This window comes from Mytilus edulis, chromosome 7 (genome assembly GCF_963676685.1).
Source record: "Mytilus edulis chromosome 7, xbMytEdul2.2, whole genome shotgun sequence".
Classification (NCBI taxonomy): Eukaryota; Metazoa; Mollusca; class Bivalvia; order Mytilida; family Mytilidae; genus Mytilus; species Mytilus edulis.
Genome location: NC_092350.1, coordinates 80,350,846 through 80,376,256, shown reverse-complemented (window position 1 = coordinate 80,376,256; position 25,411 = coordinate 80,350,846). Strand labels below are relative to the sequence as shown.

The window sequence follows — 25,411 nt, the reverse complement described above, 5'->3', positions numbered from 1 at the left end:
TAACATATCTACATCTTATTTTCACTAAATTGTTAGTTGCGACATGCCGTTACTTATAAATTTTTGTTGAAAGGGTGCGTAAACAATAAATAGGAGTTTTTGCCCATCTTATATTTAGAATTATGCGTAAAGTCATATAACTCATTAACCATACATAATAAAGACCTAGGGTCTTTTGATTTGAGATCCTTGGTTTATGACCTTGAAATTGAGGTCAAGGTCATAGGTAATTTGCATGTTCTAGATTTTGACCTTTGCTTTAAATTCATATTTTTATATTATAAAGCCATAGGAACTGACATTTTAGATTGATTTTTAATATTTTGATAATAAAATAGATCTTCACTTGTGGAAAGACCTTCAATTGTTCTTTGAACAATTGGTTTTTAATTATTAAATGGTTCATTGTAAATATTACAATGTAAATATATGTAGATAGCCATTTGCTAATGATGGTATTTTTGTTAATTGAATATCACAACATTTGGATAGTTTTTCAACTGTTAGGTTTTTTTTACTTTGTTCTGGATTTAATACTTTGGATACCACTGGTTTAGCAATGAGAACATTTTGCACTATACATATAGAACACAACTACCATATGAATGTGTCGGTCCTTTGTAAGAAACCTGTAAAACAGGCCTTGTAATTTTTTGGTGTATATCTTGATTTCCCGATTGTACATTGATGTGGCCATTAGTTTTCTTGTATATATTGTTTAACATTTGACATTTCATGGCTATTTCTAACTGATTTATGTATAGTTTTTATACGACCGCAAATTTTGAAAAAATTTTCGTCGTATATTGCTATCACGTTGGCGTCTGCGTCGTCGTCGTCGTCGTCGTCGTCGTCGTCGTCGTCGTCGTCGTCCGACGTCCGAATACTTTTAGTTTTCGCACTCTAACTTTAGTAAAAGTGAATAGAAATCTATGAAATTTTAACACAAGGTTTATGACCATAAAAGGAAGGTTGGTATTGATTTTGGGAGTTTTGGTCCCAACATTTTAGGAATTAGGGGCCAAAAAGGGCCCAAATAAGCATTTTCTTGGTTTTCGCACCATAACTTTAGTTTAAGTTAATAGAAATCTATGAAATTTTGACACAAGGTTTATGACCACAAAAGAAAGATTGGGATTGATTTTGGGAGTTTTGGTTTCAATAGTTTAGGAATAAGGGGCCAATAAAGGGCCCAAATAAGCATTTTTCTTGGTTTTTGCACAATAACCTTAGGTTAAGTAAATGGAAATCTATGAAATTTAAACACAATGTTTATGACCACAAAAGGAAGGTTGGTATTTATTTTGGGAGTTAAGGACCCAACAGATTAGGAATTAGGGGCCAAAAAGGGACCCAAATAAGCATTTTTCTTGGTTTTCGCACTATAATGTTAGTATAAGTAAATACAAATCTATGAAATTTAAACACAAGGCTTATGACCATAAAAGGAAGGTTGGTATTGATTTTGGGAGTTTTGGTCCCAACAGTTTAGGAAAAAGGGGCCCAAAGGGTCCAAAATTAAACTTTGTTTGATTTCATCAAAATTGAATAATTGGGGTTCTTTGATATGCCGAATCTAACTGTATATGTAGATTCTCAACTTTTGGTCCCGTTTTCAAATTGGTCTACATTAAGGTCCAAAGGGTCCAAAATTAAACTTAGTTTGATTTTGACAAAAAATGAATCGGTTGGGTTCTTTGATATGTTGAATCTAAAAATGTACTTAGATTCTTGATTATTGAAGTTTTTTTGGTCCAGTTTTCAAATTGGTCTACATTAAGGTCCAAAGGGTCCAAAATTAAACTTTGTTTGATTTCATCAAAAATTGAATCCTTGGGGTTCTTTGATATGCCAAATCTAACTGTGTATGTAGATTCTTCATTTTTGGTCCTGTTTTCAAATTTCAAATTCTACATTAAAGTCCAAAGGGTCCAAAATTAAACTAAGTTTGATTTTAACAAAAATTGAATTCTTGGGCCTCTTTGATATGCTGAATCTAAACATGTACTTAGATTTTTGATTATGGGCCCAGTTTTCAAGTTGGTCCAAATCAGGATCTAAAATTATTATATTAAGTATTGTGCAATAGCAAGTCTTTTCAATTGCACAGTATTGTGCAATGGCAAGAAATATCTAATTGCACAATATTGTGAAATAGCAAATTTTTTTTTAATTAGAGTTATCTTTCTTTGTCCAGAATAGTAAGCAAGAAATATCCTATTTGTGCAATAGCAAGAATTTTTTTTAATTGGAGTTATCTTTCTTTGTCCAGAATCAACTTAAATCTTTGTTATATACAATATACAATGTATATACACTTTTTACTACCAACTGATAAATTTAAATAATCTTTACCATTCAGTGATAACAAGCAGTTTTTTTACATCTTAATATTTTATGATGTATTTAAATGAGTAGTTATTGTTGCAAACTCCATTAGAAATTTGAATTGATATCAGTTTTGAAAAAGGGAAACGGGGATGTGAAAAAAAAGGGGGGGGTTAAATTTTTCTCATTTCAGATTTCATAAATAAAAAGAAAATTTCTTCAAACATTTTTTTGAGAGGATTAATATTCAACAGCATAGTGATTTGCTCAAAGGCAAAAAAAACCTTTTAAGTTCATTAGACCACATTCATTCTGTGTCAGAAACCTATGCTGTGTCAACTATTTAATTTTAGATTTAAAAAGTTTGAAGAAGAAATCTTTAATTGATTTGTAAAATCTTGGCATTTGTTTTGTGTAAAAAAAAACCATGTAATGTCAAAAATTTGATCACAATCCAAATTCAGAGCTGTATCATGCTTGAATGTTTTGTCCATACTTGCCCCAACTGTTCAGGGTTCGACCTCTGCGGTCGTATAAAGCTGCGCCCTGCGGAGCACCTGGTTTTCTGATTGTAAAAATGTTGTATGGTTATAAGCTTTATTTCTTTTTCATCATTTTGTCTAGAGCTGGTGTCTGATTTATACCAATCATACCTCCCTTTTCTTTTTTTATGAATAATGACAACAGTTTGGTTTTAATTTTCATTTATGTATGTACATGTAACAATATAAAACAGTATATATACATGTATAATCTCATTCCATCATTAATATTGGTCATTGTCGGTATATATTTATCTTTAAGTTTAACAATGTACTGTGAAAGAGCTATCTTCTAACAGATACTTAGTATATAATGGTTATTGTGAAACCACTGATTCAAAGGACAAGTTTCACTTATTGCCCAAAATAGCCTAAACTATAAAACTCCAAAAAGTTCTCAATTTGGTTCGTAATTTGGGTCTATTTCAAAAGTCTCAACACTCAATAAATCAGTTCTTTTCATAAAAGTACATTTTATGTTCCAAATTTGTCAAAATGTGATGATTTTGGGCAATTTTCAGACCTGAAAGCTTTAAGCCTTTAGGAATAAAGATTTGGCCGCTACCTACATGTACCATCCAAAATGTTTTGTAACCAAAAGAATCCAAATCTGATATATATAATTCATCAATATAAAAACTTTTTAGATCTTGGATGACAGCCAAGTTTAATTATGCCAAAAACAATTAAAGTTTTACCATAGTTATCTGTGGTATAATTTTCACAATTATTCAATGGTTTTGTTGTGTCTGATTTTCGAATAGAAAAATAAAGATGGCAAGACCTGAACGATGCCGCCGAATTTTTTTAAGAAACATATGAACAACAGAGTCAGTGTAGGGCCACTAAGCTAAACTGCCCGCTTTGCACCAGCCAATATAAATGAATGCCTAGGGTGGGAATCGAACCCACATACACCAACTCTGTTGTCCCTATATTTTTTTTAAAAATAAACAAAAAATTGTCAAGAACAAATTTAAAAATATAGCGCTCATAGGTTTTTCTCAATAAAGATTTGCTTAGTTTGCTCATGCAGTCCCCATAGAAAATATCAATGGAATTCCAGTGGAATACCAGTTGATTCCACTGGAATTCCACTGGTTTACAGTGACTCATTTGAATTCCACTGGTAAATCATTTAAAACTAAAAATTCCAGTGGAATTTGATTGGTGATTCCACTGGAATGACATTTGAAAATGTTACCACTGTAATTCCACTGGAATAATGACATTTGAAAATTTTACCACTGTAATTCCACTGGAATACATTGTTGGGTTGCATGATTTATCATTTAAATACTGATGGCCATTTTTTGGGGTAGAAAAGTATTTATATTATATTCTAATGACTATTCTCAGTACAATTCATTTGTACCTAGTCAAAATAATTATGATGTCTTAATTGAAAGGCAACTTAATTGTTGCTTTAATGACAACTTCTGCAGCAACGTGCAAAGAAAAAAAATTAAATTGCCATTCTGTTCAAAAATGTTTTAATGCATCACCCTTATTTGTTTCTTATACATTGAAATTTATCTGAATACAGCCTCTCCCACCATACCGGCCAAATTAAGAAGACCCAGCAGATTTGCAGTATATTAAATGGTTATTCCTTGAAATCGGATAGCAGCTGGTATTGTTGTATTTAAATAATTATATCATTATAACTCATTCTCGAAAAATGGGCCTTGTCATCTGAAATGATTTAAAATTACTGTTTCATTTGTATAACTGTAACCTACAAATTGTTCGGTCAATAAAATTCAATCAGGTCACCTAATAGTCCGAGGCTGTAATATCTGTTCACCTGTCAATTTCGTTTCATAACTCTCATTTTTTATTGCGTTATGACAAGGTGTCACATTTATAACTTACAGCACACGTATATATGAGTATCATAGGTACCGTTTCGACCATTCAGAGTAGAACATTTTATCTAATTATTCGTGAAATATCATTAATGTATGGTGTTTTTATTTTTTTATTCCTGCAAAATAAAAAAATAAAATAAGATGAAATAGAAGTTGTAGCTGTATTTTAAGATAGATATTATATACAAAACTAAAATTTAAAAAGGAAAACGTATATTTTGATGAATGTGAAATACATTTTCAAAACATTCTCAAACACCCATATTAAGGGGAAGTAACTCTTGTGATTTTAAATTTCTACAAACCGGCAAACCCCGCAAATCGTCTGTTTCCGTAGTCCAATGGACGACCGGTTTTGAGAAGTTCACTGAAATACCATTACAGGGACGAATCAACTTCGGGCCGATATTATATGGGACGAGATTGACACCTTGACTTAAACGCACTTGCAAATATGACGTCATATGATTACGCTGGATAACAAAAATGGAGAATCCAAACGCAGATGTTTTCAGATAAGTATTTGATTTAACATATAATGATTATGAAATACAATTTGTTGAGGCAATATAAAACATTTAGGATTTTAATCTGAGCAAAACATCAGAAAGTTTAGGCAGACAATAAATTAATGAAGAATGATAAATTGATATATTGTTGTCACATTCATAACAGACATATCGTAATCTGACATGTAAATGGTACATGGGTATATATGATAATCTGATATGTAGAAATTAAATTGTGTGAATAATATTCATCGTAAATTAACTTGGTGAAACGTTAATAATAATCTAAGTCGCCAGTTTTATCTTCAAGGGTTAAAAAGGGGGGGGGGGTGTACTAAATTTGAGTTTAACTTAAACTTCCAATGCAATTTAAGATGCATAATGCTGTTTCTATTGAATTTATTGCTTCATACAATCATTACCTCTTGAACAATTGATTCTTTGTGGATATTTTTGTACTTTTAGGGGATTAAATATGAGCTGCCAGCAATGATATGAAACAGATTTTGTGCAGACTCCATTTTAATACCTTTATTCAGCACTTATAGTTGGAAGTACAGAGACAGCAAGTTTTGAATTACAGAAAGGAAGAGAAGTTTATATATCACACATAATTTTTATATTAGTTAATCAGTTTGTGGGTACGGTTTAAGCTGACCATATAGACACTGTTTTTATTCTACTTGTACAAACCATGCAGGACATTTTTCTGTTCATGGATAGGATGTTAAAAATGTTATTTATTTGAATATGATCAGATCGATCATATGATGAATCACTATATTTTGTGTTTCTCAGAAGTAGTGATAAGGCCAGCAATAGGGCGTATATGTCAGAGTAGCAATTCCACTGGAACTGTAGTTATTCCACTGGAGTTGCAGCAAAATACCACTGGAATTACATTCGCATTCCACTGGAATAATTTGGCTGGAATTCCACTGGAATACAAGTGAAATAACACTGTAATTTCCACTGGAATTCCAGTGATTATCAGTGGAATAATTTGGCTGGAATCCAGTGAAATAACACTGGAATTTTCACTGTAATTCCAGTGGAAAGCCAATGTAGTTCCAGTGGAATTCCAGCCAAATTATTCCATTGATAATTACTGGAATTCCAGTGGAAATTACAATGGAATATCAGTGGTATTCCAGTGTAATTCCACTGATTTTTTTCTCTAGGGGTATCCCAATATTGCTCTCAATAGTATAAATAGGCTCATGTGTGCTCAAATAACCATTAAGATTAGTCTCAATATTGATATAAGTGTATATCTAACTCAATTGAGTAGATCTAGCTCAAATTTTACTCAACATATAACTGATCATATTTGCTCAATTTAAGATCTCATGGGTGCTCATAGATAAAGTTAACTGATTGTATTTCTCATAGATATAACTAATCATATTTGCTCAATTCAAGTTCTCATATGCACATATGCATGTATGTGTGAACAAATGTCTAATATAAGTTACTAAAATTTGACATGGATATGGTTACACATTTAAATTAAATAATGCTGTAGAGAATGATAAGCACAAGTATGTCATCAAATTATCATATAATTTTGGCGATACATGTCATGTATGGTCAAAATAATACAATACTACAAGCTAAGGAAGACTTAAAAAATAGGACAGTTAATCTATATTTATATCTCCAAAACTGTAAGGTTTCTCCCAATATATCTATAGTAATTCAGTAAATAACCCAAATTCTGACATTTCAGTGTAAAGTAAGACTCTTGATTTCACGAGCAAGAGTCTTTATACACTCAAAAAGAGTCCAACTCTATAGAAAGAAGAAAAAGTCTTCTCTGAGTATTATATAAACAATAAATTCAACCAATAATTATATATTAGAATTACTTACATAGACATAGTCAAAGTCATTACAAATTCCACGTATTTTCCAGTCAAGGGGATCATATACTAATGCAACAAACTAAGTCGGAGAAGGAGCGAAAATCCGAAACAGTATCTTAAAAAAACAGAAAATAGTTCCGTGTGTGTGTCCAAGTGATCAATCTACTTGTTATTTACGAAGAAAAGAAATTTAACTCAAAAAATTGTTGAGATCTTTATAAAAACAAATTGTTGTTATAAAAAATACACAAATAGTAACCTTATCTTTAAAGGCCTTGCAGGTTCTTCTTACTCCTACCCAATCTGCTGGTATTTTCAAAATGGCTGCGGGGGACGTGACCTGATAATTTATTTTAATATTATGACAGATTAAATTTTCCTGGTTTTTCTACGTTAATATTATAGACAAATATATGCTACAAACGGTTTAAAAAGGTTACTCCAAATCAAATAATTGAAATATAATTACCTTTCTGTGTATAAATGTGTGAATTGATTTCCTCTCGATTTTCTACACGCTCGCTCTTGCCCTCTTGCGCACTCGTGGTATTCATCCGCAACAACAATTTTTATACGACCGCAAATTTTGAAAAAATTTTCGTCGTATATTGCTATCACGTTGGCGTCAGCGTCGTCGTCGTCGTCGTCGTCGTCGTCGTCGTCGTCGTCGTCCGGCGTCCGAATACTTTTAGTTTTCGCACTCTAACTTTAGTAAAAGTATATAGAAATCTATGAAATTTTAACACAAGGTTTATGACCATAAAAGGAAGGTTGGTATTGATTTTGGGAGTTTTGGTCCCAACATTTTAGGAATAAGGGGCCAAAAAGGGCCCAAATAAGCATTTTCTTGGTTTTCGCACCATAACTTTAGTTTAAGTTAATAGAAATCTATGAAATTTTGACACAAGGTTTATGACCACAAAAGAAAGATTGGGATTGATTTTGGGAGTTTTGGTTTCAATAGTTTAGGAATAAGGGGCCAATAAAGGGCCCAAATAAGCATTTTTCTTGGTTTTTGCACAATAACCTTAAGTTAAGTAAATGGAAATCTATGAAATTTAAACACAATGTTTATGACCACAAAAGAAAGATTGGGATTGATTTTGGGAGTTTAGGACCCAACAGATTAGGAATTAGGGGCCAAAAAGGGACCCAAATAAGCATTTTTCTTGGTTTTCGCACTATAATGTTAGTATAAGTAAATACAAATCTATGAAATTTAAACACAAGGCTTATGACCATAAAAGGAAGGTTGGTATTGATTTTGGGAGTTTTGGTCCCAACAGTTTAGGAAAAAGGGGCCCAAAGGGTCCAAAATTAAACTTTGTTTGATTTCATCAAAATTGAATAATTGGGGTTCTTTGATATGCCGAATCTAACTGTATATGTAGATTCTCAACTTTTGGTCCCGTTTTCAAATTGGTCTACATTAAGGTCCAAAGGGTCCAAAATTAAACTTAGTTTGATTTTGACAAAAAATGAATCGGTTGGGTTCTTTGATATGTTGAATCTAAAAATGTACTTAGATTCTTGATTATTGAAGTTTTTTTGGTCCAGTTTTCAAATTGGTCTACATTAAGGTCCAAAGGGTCCAAAATTAAACTTTGTTTGATTTCATCAAAAATTGAATCATTGGGGTTCTTTGATATGCCAAATCTAACTGTGTATGTAGATTCTTCATTTTTGGTCCTGTTTTCAAATTTCAAATTCTACATTAAAGTCCAAAGGGTCCAAAATTAAACTAAGTTTGATGTTAACAAAAATTGAATTCTTGGGCCTCTTTGATATGCTGAATCTAAACATGTACTTAGATTTTTGATTATGGGCCCAGTTTTCAAGTTGGTCCAAATCAGGATCTAAAATTATTATATTAAGTATTGTGCAATAGCAAGTCTTTTCAATTGCACAGTATTGTGCAATGGCAAGAAATATCTAATTGCACAATATTGTGAAATAGCAAATTTTTTTTTAATTAGAGTTATCTTTCTTTGTCCAGAATAGTAAGCAAGAAATATCCTATTTGTGCAATAGCAAGAATTTTTTTTAATTGGAGTTATCTTTCTTTGTCCAGAATCAACTTAAATCTTTGTTATATACAATATACAATGTATATACACTTTTTACTACCAACTGATAAATTTAAATAATCTTTACCATTCAGTGATAACAAGCAGTTTTTTTACATCTTAATATTTTATGATGTATTTAAATGAGTAGTTATTGTTGCAAACTCCATTAGAAATTTGAATTGATATCAGTTTTGAAAAAGGGAAACGGGGATGTGAAAAAAAAGGGGGGGGGTTAAATTTTTCTCATTTCAGATTTCATAAATAAAAAGAAAATTTCTTCAAACATTTTTTTGAGAGGATTAATATTCAACAGCATAGTGATTTGCTCAAAGGCAAAAAAAACCTTTTAAGTTCATTAGACCACATTCATTCTGTGTCAGAAACCTATGCTGTGTCAACTATTTAATTTTAGATTTAAAAAGTTTGAAGAAGAAATCTTTAATTGATTTGTAAAATCTTGGCATTTGTTTTGTGTAAAAAAAAACCATGTAATGTCAAAAATTTGATCACAATCCAAATTCAGAGCTGTATCATGCTTGAATGTTTTGTCCATACTTGCCCCAACTGTTCAGGGTTCGACCTCTGCGGTCGTATAAAGCTGCGCCCTGCGGAGCACCTGGTTTGATATTGAAATTCGTTTGATTAAAATACAAATGTTTCTAAGGCCACACCAAATTAATTAATAGTTCTTTGAGATTTTACCCCAAAAAAATGGGGCGAGCGAGCGAAATTTAAATTTATATTTTTAAATTCTTCGCCTCAAATTTTGAAGAAATATGGAGCGAGCGATATTTTTTTCTCTCAATTTTTATATCTTTTACCTAAAAGAAGCAACTGAATTTTCAACTCACTTAATTGAAAGGGGACATAATTTGATATAATTAAATTATCTCCCTTTTTATATGTATTTCAACTTTCTGCATTCTTTTTCATTTTGTTTTGTTGTTTGTATAATTAACACTGCACAAATATACACTTTTGAACATATTTTTTTATGCATGAACTTTTTATGGCTATCTGCTTTTAATATGCACTGCTTTCATCTGTAGTATATGCACCTTCTGGTCCTTAGACACCCTCTGTAGTATGCTAGCTAGCTTCTTGTAACATAACTGCATGTTAATTCCACTTGGTTTTGAATTTGATGTATCTTTAGTAGCAGTAGATCCATCATCAATTGTGAACTGCACATATTTAAAGTTTAGGTCATTACATATTGACCATACCATATTTTCGTCAGATATTTCGATACTAGAATCATCGAAACTGTTCGACTTACTTATTTGTATGGTTTTAATATTAATAATCTCACTTTGTGCATCGCTACATCGTTCAATGGCTTCTTGATATAGTTCCCTGAATGTCCGACATTTTGTTTGTGTTGCCGCATTTTTTAATATGTATGCCTTGTTGTTATTTTTGTCTGAATGTTTCACCACAGAAACAATCAGCACGTTTTCCATCTTTGCAACTTTTTTGATCAAAATCAAAAATATGCTTGACAAATGACAAACACTGCATATTTTCAAACGCTTAACTGATAAAGACTTTTTTTTAATACCGGAATCGAGTTCGTCGAAAATGCGGATTTATTTTCGACGTGCGGGAATTTTATTTTTATTTTTATTTTTTGGTTTTGGCAGGTGAGGTGCGGGAAATTATTTTTATTTTTTTATTTTAATTTCGGCAATTTAGGTGCGGGTTTTCCAAAGAACTACTAATTAATTTGGTGTGGCCTAACGACAAAACATTTTCATATTATAAATTTTGCATTAAGAAAAATTAAAAAAAACTGAGTATCCATTGAAAACATGAATTTAAAAGAAGTGATACGGAATTTTATTCTGCACTATATAGGTCCGCGGGTCTATAATGTCCGTTATTATTCCAAAACTAATTATATATGCATCTCTTTGATCTTTGCGCGAATTGAAAAGTAGGCGATGGCAATACACCCGAGGCCCCTCAGGGGCCTCTGATGTAAAAATGGTACAACAAAAATCCAGTTCTTTCCTGTTACCAAAGTGAATCAATTTTAAAAAGTTTCTAATGGGAATAAGGAATAAGTTTAAGACACTATTTGTGGTTTACTAGTATATCCTGCAATAGTTTATAAAATGCTAATTATTGATTTTAGCATTTGCAATACAAAAGGTTTAGAAATATACTTAAATATAGTCAGATATGTCGGTAACATGAAAGAATCTTGAGTAACAGGACAACGGTAACAGGACAGAGTTGGTAACAGAAAGGATTTTTCTGCTTTATTTTAAAGTTTAAGAAAAATAAATCATTTTAGATTGGTCACAATTGGAAGATAACAGCAAACAATGTCATTTATCCTTTGAAACCGTTTTTTTTAAGATGAAAAATCTGCCTAGGTTATGAAAATAAATTCCTTTCTGTTACTATTTACTATACTAGAATTGCACAATGTTCTCTGCTGTTATCAAAAGCAAAAAACCTATTTTTTTATTCAATATACTGTATATTATTTTGAAATTTATTTGATATGGTGGTGATAACTTATATTAAATGAAATGGTTGGCATATAATAGAATAACTGTTCGATTCTTCAGTGAAATTGTCTTGAACATCCTTCTTGTTACTGATGATGGTTATGCTGTTACTTTTGATCAGGTAACATGACAGAACGTAACAGAAAGGAATTACGCGATAGTTTTTGTCCTTTTTATCACATTAAATGTAAGTGTATTTCCTGTGACATATAACTTTTAAAAAGATGATATAAAAACACACTTAATGTTGTGGTGCACACTAAAAAGTATTCTCAGAAAGTGTAAAAAAAGGCTATAACAGGATAGAACACCAATAAGTATTTTTCTATAAATTCTTACCTTGGATGGGCTTGAATTTTCAAACCTGGCCGCCTTTCCAACTATTTCTTTGTAGAAATACATTCAGGGAATGATGCTCTTCACAATACATAATGGGAAAATAACTCTTGGTCTTGTAAACGTTTCCACAGGTAAAAAAAACCAGTGGTAACAGGAGGGAAATCACCCCTGGGGACAAAGTGTTTTTCTCTTAAAATTTGCAAAATTTTATTACATGCTATAATTATAATATAAAAAGACAAATTAGGGGCAAGTTTATTTAATAATATATCATAACTCGTTTTGTAAACTCCATCTTAGATATATGGAATTGGATAACAGAAAAAAGTAATTTAGAATTGGCAACGTAAACTACTTCTCAACATGCTCAAAAGAACAGGAACTTCTTACTTACAATATAAAAAAGAAGATGTGGTATGATTGCCAATGATCGAGACAACTTTCCACAAAAGACCAAAATGACACAGACATTAACAACTATAGGTCACCGTACGGCCTTCAACAATGAGCAAAGCCCATACCGCATAGTCAGCTGTAAAAGGCCCCGATAAGACAATGTAAAACAATTCAAAAAAGAAAACTAACGGCCTTATTTATGTAATAAAAATGAACTCTGTATATGTCAAATAAATCAATAACAGTGAAAACCAAAAGGTTAAGCCTTAACCTTAAGCACAGCATAATTTCCCAAAATCTTATTAAAAACGCTTCTTGTATCGTTGGTATTCCTCTTCCAAAACTTCGCCAATGACCAAAATACTCCTAACTTCGGACAGGCGCCCCATTTAAAAAAAAAATCTAAACTGAGGGACGGGACTACCCCTTCCACACCCACCCCCTTCGCACCCCTTCTTGACAAAACTTTCCTATGGCCCTGTTATCTTATCAATCATACAATAATAAGAGAATGAAATATACTTATTTCATTAAATAAAGATATTAGAAAGTTGTCAACGTGGTGGAAAATTGTATCTTTACGTACATCTTTAATAATTGTATAATTTGCCAAAAAGTGCTATAAGAAACTGTAAACATTGAACTGGTTCTGCATCTTGTCTAAATATGAAGCCACTTCCTGTTGAAGACCTGCTTAAGTGTATGGCAAGCCAAAGTGGACAAAAAGAGCTATTTTCTAATATTAGAAAATCATTTTTTAATATTAAACAAGTAATTTCTATTTTCTTAAAGAAGCTAAAAAAATGTACACATATAAGTAAATTATAATGTTTGAATAATCTCCTCCTTAATTTTCTAAAAAAAAAACTTGTATAAGTAAATTTTTCTCACAAAATTTCTCAAGTTTTCAGATATAAAATCATGCTTTTAATAAATGGTTTTTCCCAAGTTATAATTTTTTATTAGAGCTCAATGTTTCATCTCATTAATTTAACAAAGAAACTGATTGCGCAAAGATTTTAAATATTTGCACAAGGCCTTCAAAAATTGCTCCATGGGGGCTTGTAAATGAGCAGTGTTCTAAAGATAACAGACAAATGGGATTTTCAGTAATATTTATCCCAGGAAGACGAAACGGTGTGTCAGTGTCAAAATACTTTTTGACTCAAAACCACTGAGAATATTTCATGTTTGCAATTTTTTCGTAAAATAACATAAGTGTTTTAGATGTTCAAATTTTGGCATATTTAATAGAGGGGGTGGGGGGGGGGGGGGGATCACATTTTTTAAATATATTTTAAGGGGATTGATCAAATAAAAATAATGAAATATTATGGGTGGATCAAGAAAATTTTATGTGTTTGATTTCAAAATGACCAGCCCCCCCTCCCAGGTAAAAAATGATAAGTCCCTTAGAAGAAATTAGTTCATCAAATAGATTTTGAAACGATTAGGTTGGGTTGACATTTCTGTCATCGGGGGAAATATTGAGATAAATGGGATTAAACTGACCGTCAGAAATGTCTAGAGAAGCACATCTCAAGAACCTTTTAATTAATAAGCCATACTTACCAAATTACTCTATATTAATAAACCCTATGTAAGTGAAATTTTACAATGATAACGATAAATAATTTTGATGGTGGCGATGATGAAGCTGGTTAAATTGGCGCTAAAAATATTCTTACTTCTATTGCTTTACCAATTGTTTACGTAATAAAATTTGTATAGAATTAAATTTGATTAAAGGTCAGCATAAAAAAAAATGTTAATTTGCAGAAGCATGACAATATATTACTGATAAAGTGTGTATATATTTCTGTAAACGAAGTTGCCTGTATACTTTACTAAGGATTACATTTGAGAGCAAGGAGATCTCTATTTGTGAATCGGTTTATTAACCCCTTTGAACCCAGGGTCAAAGTTCAAGATGTTAACATATTAACGGAAATTTTTAGCGTTGCTTTTACCATTGAGGCCATCTATTTTCATCATGTTTATTGCGGGGTTTCACATATTTACATCTTAATTATAGAAAATATGGAACGTTGTTAGCAGAATCAAAACAGAATTTAATGAACACTTGATTATTTTCAGTAATACATAAATTGGATTGAGTGTCTATGTATTCACATTATTTGTACAACTCTCCTTACTGATGCCATATTTTGGAATTTCCGTGACCTAAATGGTTCGCGAAAATTAATATTTTTATATATAGTATAGTAAAAATGATTTTCTAATATTAAAAAAGAAAAACACTATTTATTAATATTAAAAAATGATTTTCTAATATTAAAAAATGATTTCTTAATATTAAAAAATGATTTCTTAATATTAAAAAATGATTTTCTAATATTAAAAAATGATTTCTTAATATTAAAAAATGATTTCTTAATATTAAAAAATAGCTCTTTTTGTCCACTTTGGCTTGCCATATTAGTGGGAATATTTATAAAAACGGTATTTAGTTCCTAGACGTGCTTTTAAGCTTTTAGTTTAATATTCCAAAAGATGTAAAAAGATAAATATAGACTTGGAATGCTATCGTATAGCCAGAGACTAGCCAGAGACTATATATGTATATATGTCTCTGGCATAGCTTAAGGTAAAATAGCTTTATATCGAAATGCATCCTGTACCTAAATAGCTTGGTTGACTTTAAGGGTTGTTTTGTTTACTGTTCTGCTCTGCTTGATAGCCAGATACGATATGCCAAAGTGCTAGTGCAACACCGTATTTATACTTGACGGTGAAGTACATCCGCAACTCACAGAACTGAAAACCTACTATAACTTTGAAATACCAAGGAAAACTCTGGCTCATGTCCCAAAATGTCGTTATAAATACATAAAATCGCGAAAGTTTGCATTTAATTCCAATAAATAAGTGACATAATAATTATAAACCTTAAAATTCCATACTCTTAGCCTTATCACCTACGTTTCTATCTGACGTCATTGAAATCACAAAATAGTTCCTTAACGGCGCTTCACAAAAACATACTAAATGTAATTATATCTTATTATTAAATATCCTACACTATAAAAGGAAGGCCAGCAAGTAATTTTAAGTATTATTATAACTTTATAAAGAAGTACATACCGTTACCCGGAAGTGACCATTCGTTGGAATGGCAACTTCCAATATACGTAAACAAGCACTCGCCACGATGGAATTTAAGGGAAAACTACCCAAAAGATGTGTCAAATTAACACTGAGACGTACTGAATGAATAGGTAACAACAAACATGTTTTACAAACCCATTATCCCCAGAAAGCGTGAATTTAATGTAGACCCGTGAAAATCGTGATCGAAGTGCCTGTTCACTGACAGTTGAATTTTACCGCTATGTCAACTTGATAAGTTGATAGACGTTATGTTACATGTTATGTTATCTGATATGCAATTTGATCTCCCCAAATTGAGTTTGCCAAAGTTGTCTTAGTGTATGAAAATCATCTATTCTAAGACCATTATTTTTCAGGTTTTTATACGACCGCAAATTTTGAAAAAATTTTCGTCGTATATTGCTATCACGTTGGCGTCTGCGTCGTCGTCGTCGTCGTCGTCGTCCGGCGTCCGAATACTTTTAGTTTTCGCACTCTAACTTTAGTAAAAGTGAATGGAAATCTATGAAATTTTAACACAAGGTTTATGACCACAAAAGGAAGGTTGGTATTGATTTTGGGAGTTTTGGTCCCAACATTTTAGGAATTAGGGGCCAAAAAGGGCCCAAATAAGCATTTTCTTGGTTTTCGCACTATAACTTTAGTTTAAGTTAATAGAAATCTATGAAATTTTGACACAAGGTTAATGACCACAAAAGAACGGTTGGGATTGATTTTGGGAGTTTTGGTCTCAACAGTTTAGGAATTAGGGGCCAAAAAAGGGCCCAAATAAGCATTATTCTTGGTTTTTCGCACAATAACATTAGTTTAAGTAAATAGAAATCAATGAAATTTAAACACAATGTTAATGACTACAAAAGGAAGGTTGGTATTGATTTTGGGAGTTTAGGTCCCAACAGTTTAGGAATTAGGGGCCAAAAAGGGACCCAAATAAGCATTTTTCTTGGTTTTCGCACCATAACGTTAGTATAAGTAAATAGAAATCTATGAAATTTAAACACAAGGTTTATGACCATAAAAGAAAGGTTGGGTTTGATTTTGGGAGTTTTGGTCCCAACATAATAAGGGGCCCAAAGGGTCCAAAATTAAACTTTTGTTTGATTTCATCAAAATTGAATAATTGGGGTTCTTTGATATGCTGAATCTAACTGTCATGACTGTGTATGTAGATTCTTAACTTTTGGTCCCGTTTTCAAATTGGTCTACATTAAGGTCCAAAGGGTCCAAAATTAAACTTAGTTTGATTTTGACAAAAAATGAATCAGTTAGGTTCTTTGATATGCTGAATCTAAAAATGTACTTAGATTCTTGATTATTGGCCCAGTTTTCAAGTTGGTCCAAATCGGGGTCCAAAATTAAACTTTGTTTGATTTCATCAAAAATTGAATAAATGGGGTTCTTTGATATTCCAAATCTAACTGTGTATGTAGATTCTTCATTTTTGGTCCTGTTTTCAAATTGGTCTACACTAAAGTCCAAAGGGTCCAAAATAAAACTTAGTCTGATTTTAACAAAAATTGAAATCTTGAAGTTCTTTGATATGCTGAATCCAAAAATGTACTTAGATTTTTGATTATGGGCCCAGTTTTCAAGTTGGTCCAAATCAGGATCTAAAATTATTATATTAAGTATTGTGTAATAGCAAGTCTTTTCAATTGCACAGTATTGCGCAATGGCAAGAAATATCTAATTGCACAATATTGTGAAATATCAAATTTTTTTTTAATTAGAGTTATCTTTCTTTGTCCAGAATAGTAAGCAAGAAATATCTAATTGCAAAATATTGTGCAATAGCAAGATTTTTTTTTAATTGGAGTTATCTTTCTTTGTCCAGAATCAACTTAAATCTTTGTTATATACAATATACAATGTATATTCACTTTTTACTACCAACTGATAAATTAAAATAATCTTTACCATTCAGTGATAACAAGCAGTTTTTTTACATCTTAATATTTTATGATGTATTTAAATGAGTAGTTATTGTTGCAAACTCCATTAGAAATTTTAATTGAGATTAGTTTTGGAATAAGGGAAAGGGGGATGTGATTAAAAAAATTGGGTTCAATTTTTCTCATTTGAAATTTCATAAATAAAAAAGAAAATTTCTTCAAACATTTTTTTGAGAGGATTAATATTCAACAGCATAGTGAATTGCTCTAAGAGAAACAAAAATTTTAAGTTCATTAGAACACATTCATTCTGTGTCAGAAACCTATGCTGTGTCAACTATTTAATCACAATCCAAATTTAGAGCTGAATCCAGCTTGAATGTTGTGTCCATACTTGCCCTAACCGTTCAGGGTTCAACCTCTGCGGTCGTATAAAGCTACGCCCTGCGGAGCATCAGGTTAGATATTGATCCCAATAAAATTTATAAATATTAAATGTGTTGTTTCTTTGAGATTAAATTTTAATATTATCAATACCCATTTATAACACTATAAACAATGTATTTTCAGAAAATGCAGGCAAATAACAGTTTTCCACACTTTTTATACGACCTCAAAAATTGAATTTTTTTTGGTCCTATCAGAGACATACATGTATATACACATATATGTGTATATATGTCTCTGGTCCTATATATATTGGAATCACGTTGGCGTCGTCGTCTGTAGTCGTCGTCATCTGAAGACATTTGGTTTTCGCATTCTAACTTTAGTAACTTTAGTAAAAGTAAATACAAATCTATGAAATTTAAACACAAGGTTTATGACCATATTAAAAGGAAGGTTGGGATTGATTTTGGTCCCAACTTTAGGAATTAGGGACCAAAAAGGGCCCAAATAAGCATTTTTCTTGGTTTTCGCACCATAACTTAAGTATAAGCAGAGACATATGGCCAGACTTTTTATTTTATCTGTTTAAGGTAGATCATAAGTAAATATTTTTTGAGACAGAATTTTCTTATACTAGCCAAAATGAAGATTTTACTATGCTCTTTTCAAAAATATAATAAAAAGTATGGGTCACCGTGCTATTTTTCAAGCTATATGTCGTTGAAAATTGCCTAAATTTGGTTAAATTGTTCATGGAAAAGAACATCTGTGTGCATAAAAAAAATTCTATGAGATAGAATTTTGAAATAAATTGTGAAAAGATAGTTTTTGTAATATATTTTAAGAAAATAAAAAGAAAAAATGGTGTCACCGAACTTGTTTTCTTGCTAAAAGTAAAAAGAAAAAATTTCCCTATCAGTCTAGTATAATTTTTTTACTAAAAGAGTTATCTTCCCTTAAATGGCCCATTTGAAAAAAATGATTCTAAAAACAAAAAAAAAATGATATTTGTTTAAATATTTTTAATTATACAAAAAATTACAAAGTTTTCTTTAAATCATTAAACAGTCTAACCTTTAAATTGCAAATCTGTCTGCAAATTTGCAGATTTAGGCAAATAACTAGACCGACTTTTTACTGTGATTGTACAATCCAAGATGGCGGTATACCATGTATCTACCTTAACAAGATAATTTGTAAAAAATTAGGGTCGAGGGGGCGAAAAAAAAAAAAAAAAAGTGCAAAATTGGTCCAGTCGACACTAGAAATAAAAATAAAACCATTATAAGTGACTTTTTTTTTTTTTTTTTTTTTAGAATTTATCAAAATACAAGAACAATGAAATGAGAACAGACCAGTATATTAACCAAGAGAAATATAAATACATATATAGTTTATATATGTCTCTGGTTAACCCTTCTATTAATATAAACATAAAAACTATGTTTTGATTCTGTATTTCCACTAATATAGATCCATGGCACCACTCAAATATATCAACCTCGCTGCATATAGCCATATACACTATATATGTATATATACCAGTCACCCAGCAGGGGCGGATCCAGTCATTTTAAAAAGGGGGGTTCCTAACCCAGGACAAAGAGGGGGTTCCAACCCCTGAACCCCCCTCTGGATCCGCGCCTGTCCAGTCAGGAACCTCTTAGTGTATGCTGAGACATATATACATATTGTATTATATGTCTCTGGTGTAACCAAGGATTTGTATAGTATACAAATCCTTGGTGTAACAAGTATGAAAAGCATATGCCACCAGCTTAAAAATCTTTTAGAAGAAAATATATCGTTGATGCCTTGAATTTCTTTACTTTTAAATGAAAATTGCTGTTTCATTGACTTGGTAAAAATTAAATATTACCGATAACGAAATTGACTGAAAGCGAGTATCGTGAACAACACATTTTATTAATTTCTGAGGATTTCGTAACAGTCAGCGGGAAAAATAATAATAAAAATAAGAAGCACTACTTTTATTTTTATTCTAAAATCGGGAAAATTAAGGTGGAGTCGGCGGATCTTGTTCAACAGATAATAAAAAAAGTCTGGCCTATATATGTCTCTGGTAATTATTAGTTAAATAGAAATATATGAAATTTTAACACAAGGTTTATGACCACAAAAGGAAGGTTTGGATTGATTTTGGAAATTTTGGTCCCAACGAATTAGGGGCCAAAAGGGTCCAAAATTAAACTTCGTTTGATTTCAGGCCAAATAAAAAAATATGTGTGGTTCCAGTTACATCTGAAAAAAAGTTAGGAGAGGTAGGTAGGGATTTTTTTTTTTTTACATTGAGTCTATGGAAGCAACATTCTGACTTTAACAGTGCTTAATGAAAAATGACAATAAAATCAGTATTGGGCAATAGCAAGAAATCTTCAATTGCACTGTATTGTGCAATAGCAAGAAATCTTCAATTGCACAGTATTGCGCAATAGCAGGAAATATCTAATTGCACAATATTGCCCAATAGCAAGAAATTTTCAATTGCACAGTTTTACGCAATAGCAAGAAATTAGAAATATTCAATTGCACAGTATTGTCCTGTTTTCAAATAGGTCTACATTAAGGTCCAAAGGGTCAAAAATTAAACTTTGTTTGATTTCAACAAAAATTGAAAATATGGGGTTTTTCAATATGCTGAATCTAATCATGTATTTGGAATTTTAATATTTGGGCCCGATTATCAAATTAGTCCACATTGAGTTCTAAAGGGTCTAAAATTGAACATTATTTGATTTCATCAAAAATTTAATCTGGGGGTTCTATGATATGCTGAATCTAACCATGTATTTAGATTTTGGATGTTGGACCTTAATAGGTAAGGCCACACCAAATTAATTAGTAGTTCTTTGGAAAACCCGCACCTAAATTGCCGAAATTAAAATAAAAAAATAAAAATAAATTTCCCGCACCTCACCTGCCAAAACCAAAAAATAAAAATAAAAATAAAATTCCCGCACGTCGAAAATAAATCCGCATTTTCGACGAACTCGATTCCGGTATTAAAAAAAAGTCTTTATCAATTAAGCGTTTGAAAATATGCAGTGTTTGTCATTTGTCAAGCATATTTTTGATTTTGATCAAAAAAGTTGCAAAGATGGAAAACGTGCTGATTGTTTCTGTGGTGAAACATTCAGACAAAAATAACAACAAGGCATACATATTAAAAAATGCGGCAACACAAACAAAATGTCGGACATTCAGGGAACTATATCAAGAAGCCATTGAACGATGTAGCGATGCACAAAGTGAGATTATTAATATTAAAACCATACAAATAAGTAAGTCGAACAGTTTCGATGATTCTAGTATCGAAATATCTGACGAAAATATGGTATGGTCAATATGTAATGACCTAAACTTTAAATATGTGCAGTTCACAATTGATGATGGATCTACTGCTACTAAAGATACATCAAATTCAAAACCAAGTGGAATTAACATGCAGTTATGTTACAAGAAGCTAGCTAGCATACTACAGAGGGTGTCTAAGGACCAGAAGGTGCATATACTACAGATGAAAGCAGTGCATATTAAAAGCAGATAGCCATAAAAAGTTCATGCATAAAAAAATATGTTCAAAAGTGTATATTTGTGCAGTGTTAATTATACAAACAACAAAACAAAATGAAAAAGAATGCAGAAAGTTGAAATACATATAAAAAGGGAGATAATTTAATTATATCAAATTATGTCCCCTTTCAATTAAGTGAGTTGAAAATTCAGTTGCTTCTTTTAGGTAAAAGATATAAAAATTGAGAGAAAAAAATATCGCTCGCTCCATATTTCTTCAAAATTTGAGGCGAAGAATTTAAAAATATAAATTTAAATTTCGCTCGCTCGCCCCATTTTTTTGGGGTAAAATCTCAAAGAACTATTAATTAATTTGGTGTGGCCTAAATGTCCAATTTAAAATTTTTAAGTTTTTAAGTTTAAGTTCTTAGACCACATTCATTCTGTGTCAGAAACCTATATTGTGTCAACTATTTAATCACAATCCAAATTCAGAGCTGTATCAAGCTTAAATGTTGTGTCCATACTTCCCCAACTGTTCAGGGTTCGACCTCTGAGGTCGTATAAAGCTGCACCCTGCGGAGCATCTGGTTACAAATAATATTCTTTACACCAGAAATATTATTCATGAACAAGCGTATGAGTTTTAGTAATGACTAGTATATCACTATCTGACACGGAAGACAGAGATGTATGTTATACACCTGATAGTTCAAAATAGAAAGTTTCAAGTTATCGGTCCTGTACACTGATCAATCCCCTCAGAAGTGAAACAATGCATGAACTTGCAATTCCGACAGGAAATCGCTTGAATACGGCCTGGACGTGTCACCTCACAATACCTTTAGCCATGCAGGTGATCAGACATACCTGTCAACCTCTGAAAATGAAAAGTCAGGTTATGACCTGCATTGAGAAAAAAAATCTCAGGTCATAACGCGTACGACATTTTGCGGGCTCAATTGAAGAACAAAAATATGTTTACATATATAATTTATATAGTCAATATGTATATGAAACAGTTAGAACATGTATACAAGTTTATTTCAGACTATTGTTATATTCCATAGTAGCAGACTTGGCATTCTTTAAAAGAACTGCACTTGGTTTCAGTTCATAGCAATGCAAATGTGTATTCATTTTACAAGAAAGAAGAGCACACAGTGTATCCTTATTAAGATCAGCCCTAAACTCTGTAGCTATTTTCTTTACTAAAGAAAATGCCCTCTCACTGTCTGCATTGCTGTTTGGCAAAACCAGTAATGTTTTAGAAAGTTTTGACAAAACAATAAATCTTGGCTTGTTAAGAAAAATGTCATGCAACTTGGACATTTCTCCCCAAAATGTACCAATGTCAGTTTCAGGGGAAGTTCATCTAATGGGGTCAACTGATAGTCACTGAACTCATCTTGTAGCTGTGTTGTCTCTTCATTAGCTCAGGTAAACAGTCCTACATTTTGACTTTTGGTTACATTGAAAAAGACCGATAAAACCGAAGGTCGTATTACTTCTAAATACCGGAAACAATTCGGTCAGAAATCCGGGTGAAACGGGTAATGTTAGAAATTCCCGGGACCCGCCGGGTAAAGAAAAACTCCCGGGTGAGAGGTGAAAATAACGGGTGTCACCCGCAAAAAACGGGTGAGTTGACAGGTATGGATCAGACAAGGGAAGGTTCGAATTTATTAAAATAAGTTTATTACATAAAAGAATTATGAACAAATTAGATTTCACGGAACACTTATTATATGATTATTTATGACTTTGAACTGTGACTTTTTAACCAATTCCCATATAAACAGTTAAAAACGACAGACCTTGGAAACTTAAAAAAAAAAAAAAAAATCCGTATCAAATAAGTAAGTTGGATAATACAACCGTACGATTGACAAGATATCCACTCGCAATTACGACTACATTTAAGGTTACTGTTGTTTTGGTCCTTTGTGGTTCATAGACATATTGTGGCTAAAAACGGAGAAGAGGGTCAAAATGGCGGCTCGCAGAGAATTGATATTCTAAATTTATAATCGATGGTGATCTCTTGTCTAGCAGAATAAAACTTTAATATCTATGAATTTGAGCATTTTTATACAGAATGGACATAATATCAATTTTTGATTTTTCGGGGCAGTTTCCCTTTAAATTCATTGGTGGCCTCTTTGACACATTCCCTATTTCCATTCTCTATCCTGTTTAATCTGTTTACATGCTTTGAATTTAAAACTTTTTTTCAGATTCTAATTGACTGGTGGCAGAAGTAGTATGCATATAAAGTTGCATTAAGGCCTTGCAGACAGACTTATAACAATAACATGCTAAAGTGCAATTAGAGTTTGACGAAGGCTCACTTGTAATCCCTTACTAACAGATTTTGCTTTGGGTATTTATAATCATATTGATAATTAGTCAGGGACTTTACTTAATAATTTTCTTTCAAAATCACTTTTACAAGTTATGTTGAAATTGAGGATCTTTATGATATTTTTTGGAACTATCATACTGTATTTTGTAATCAAAATTTTGAAGGTAGAGGGATAACTATGGATTGAAACATTTGATTATATTAAGACTAATTAATTATGTAGATTATGTTTATATAATCCAAAACAAATTGCATACATTTATCTGCTCCTTTAGATTAAATAAGAAGTCTAATCCAGATTGCTGTCTTCTATCTTCGAAAATCAGAGTTCGGTAGGAAGAAGAAAAAAAAAATTTTTTTTTGAAAGGACCCAAATTTTTTTTTGAGTAGGCGACCTTTTTTCCAGTCAGTCAGAGTGTGCGGAAACAAACCTATTTTTTTATTTCCCCCCCATCTGAGTTAACTTATCAATCCTTAAAATAAACTTTTTCTAGAAGGTTATACCAATTCAACACTGTAATTAGATTTTTGAATAATGTGTATATTGGTATAAATATTGATTTTGTACATTAAAACCAAACTTTATATTATTGGTACATGTATACACATATGTACATACACAGTCTTACAATCTATTGATACCTATATTTTAGATACATTGGTTTTTCATCAGTTCTATTACATGTAGGTTTGAACTAGCTTTCAGTAACTGTGAGACTTTTAGATCTGTACATACTTTATGTCTTGTGTGTTTTTGTTAAGAATTTTTTGTGCTTTGTATTGTTCTGATGAGTTGAGCCCTTTTCAACTGAATTTTGCTTCAAACTGAACGGAGTCAAAAAAATGGAGACATAGGTTTGCTGTTTCCTGCGGCAGCAGCAATGGCATCAACAATGTATTAGTTTGTGATTAGGTCTAGTTTATGGTGAACCACTAGTGGTAGGTCAATGATATTTGGTATGTAGTTGTATTAGCATTACCACATCTAATTTTCATGGAGATTATTTGGCCCTAATCCACCTTAGTCATGGTCTATTGACTTTGAAACTTTTAAAAAGCTTAGTTTACATGTATTAGTTTGTGATTAGATCAGTTGAAGGTGAACCAAGTCTTATTTCCATGGAGATTATATAGCTCCTCCCACCTCATCATGGTTCATTGACTTTGAAACTTTTACATACAATTGAGAATGTGTCAAAGAGACAACAACCCTGACTTACGAGCAAAAAACAGGTAAAGGCCACCGGGTCTTCAACACAGCGAGAAAATCTGGCACACAGAGGCAGGCTTCAGCTGGTCCCTAAACAAAAATGTGTACTAGTTCAGTGAAAATAGTTCACAAGTTAATGTTTGTGTTTGAGTTTGTTTAAAGGGAACCACTTATGATAAGTCAGCAGTTTTAAACAGACTTATTCAGAAGGTATATAATTATGATACTGTTGTCAGATCATTAAAGATGGCATATTTTGGTATTAATATTGATTCACTCATAGGGTCTTTGCATCTGAAATAAACACATTTATTCTAAAACCAGTTGTTGGCATGATACGGGTTATGTTCTTCTCATATATTTTATGATGGTATGATACTAAACCCCTAACAGAAGGGATTGTGCGATGAAGACAATCTTTCAATCAGTTTAATCAAGGTCTGGAGCTGG

General features: G+C 31.7%; 1 protein-coding gene across 2 annotated transcripts in view; it reads left to right on the top strand.

Moving 5' to 3' along the window:
• LOC139482357 (fibronectin type 3 and ankyrin repeat domains 1 protein-like) overlaps window positions 1–25,411 on the top strand; it is a 72,603-nt gene that overhangs the window by 10,104 nt on the left and 37,088 nt on the right. For both annotated transcript variants that reach the window (XM_071266211.1, XM_071266210.1), the window contains exon 2: window positions 23,624–23,769. The gene's annotated coding sequence lies outside the window, so the exon portion shown is untranslated. The remainder of the gene's footprint in view (window positions 1–23,623; window positions 23,770–25,411) is intronic.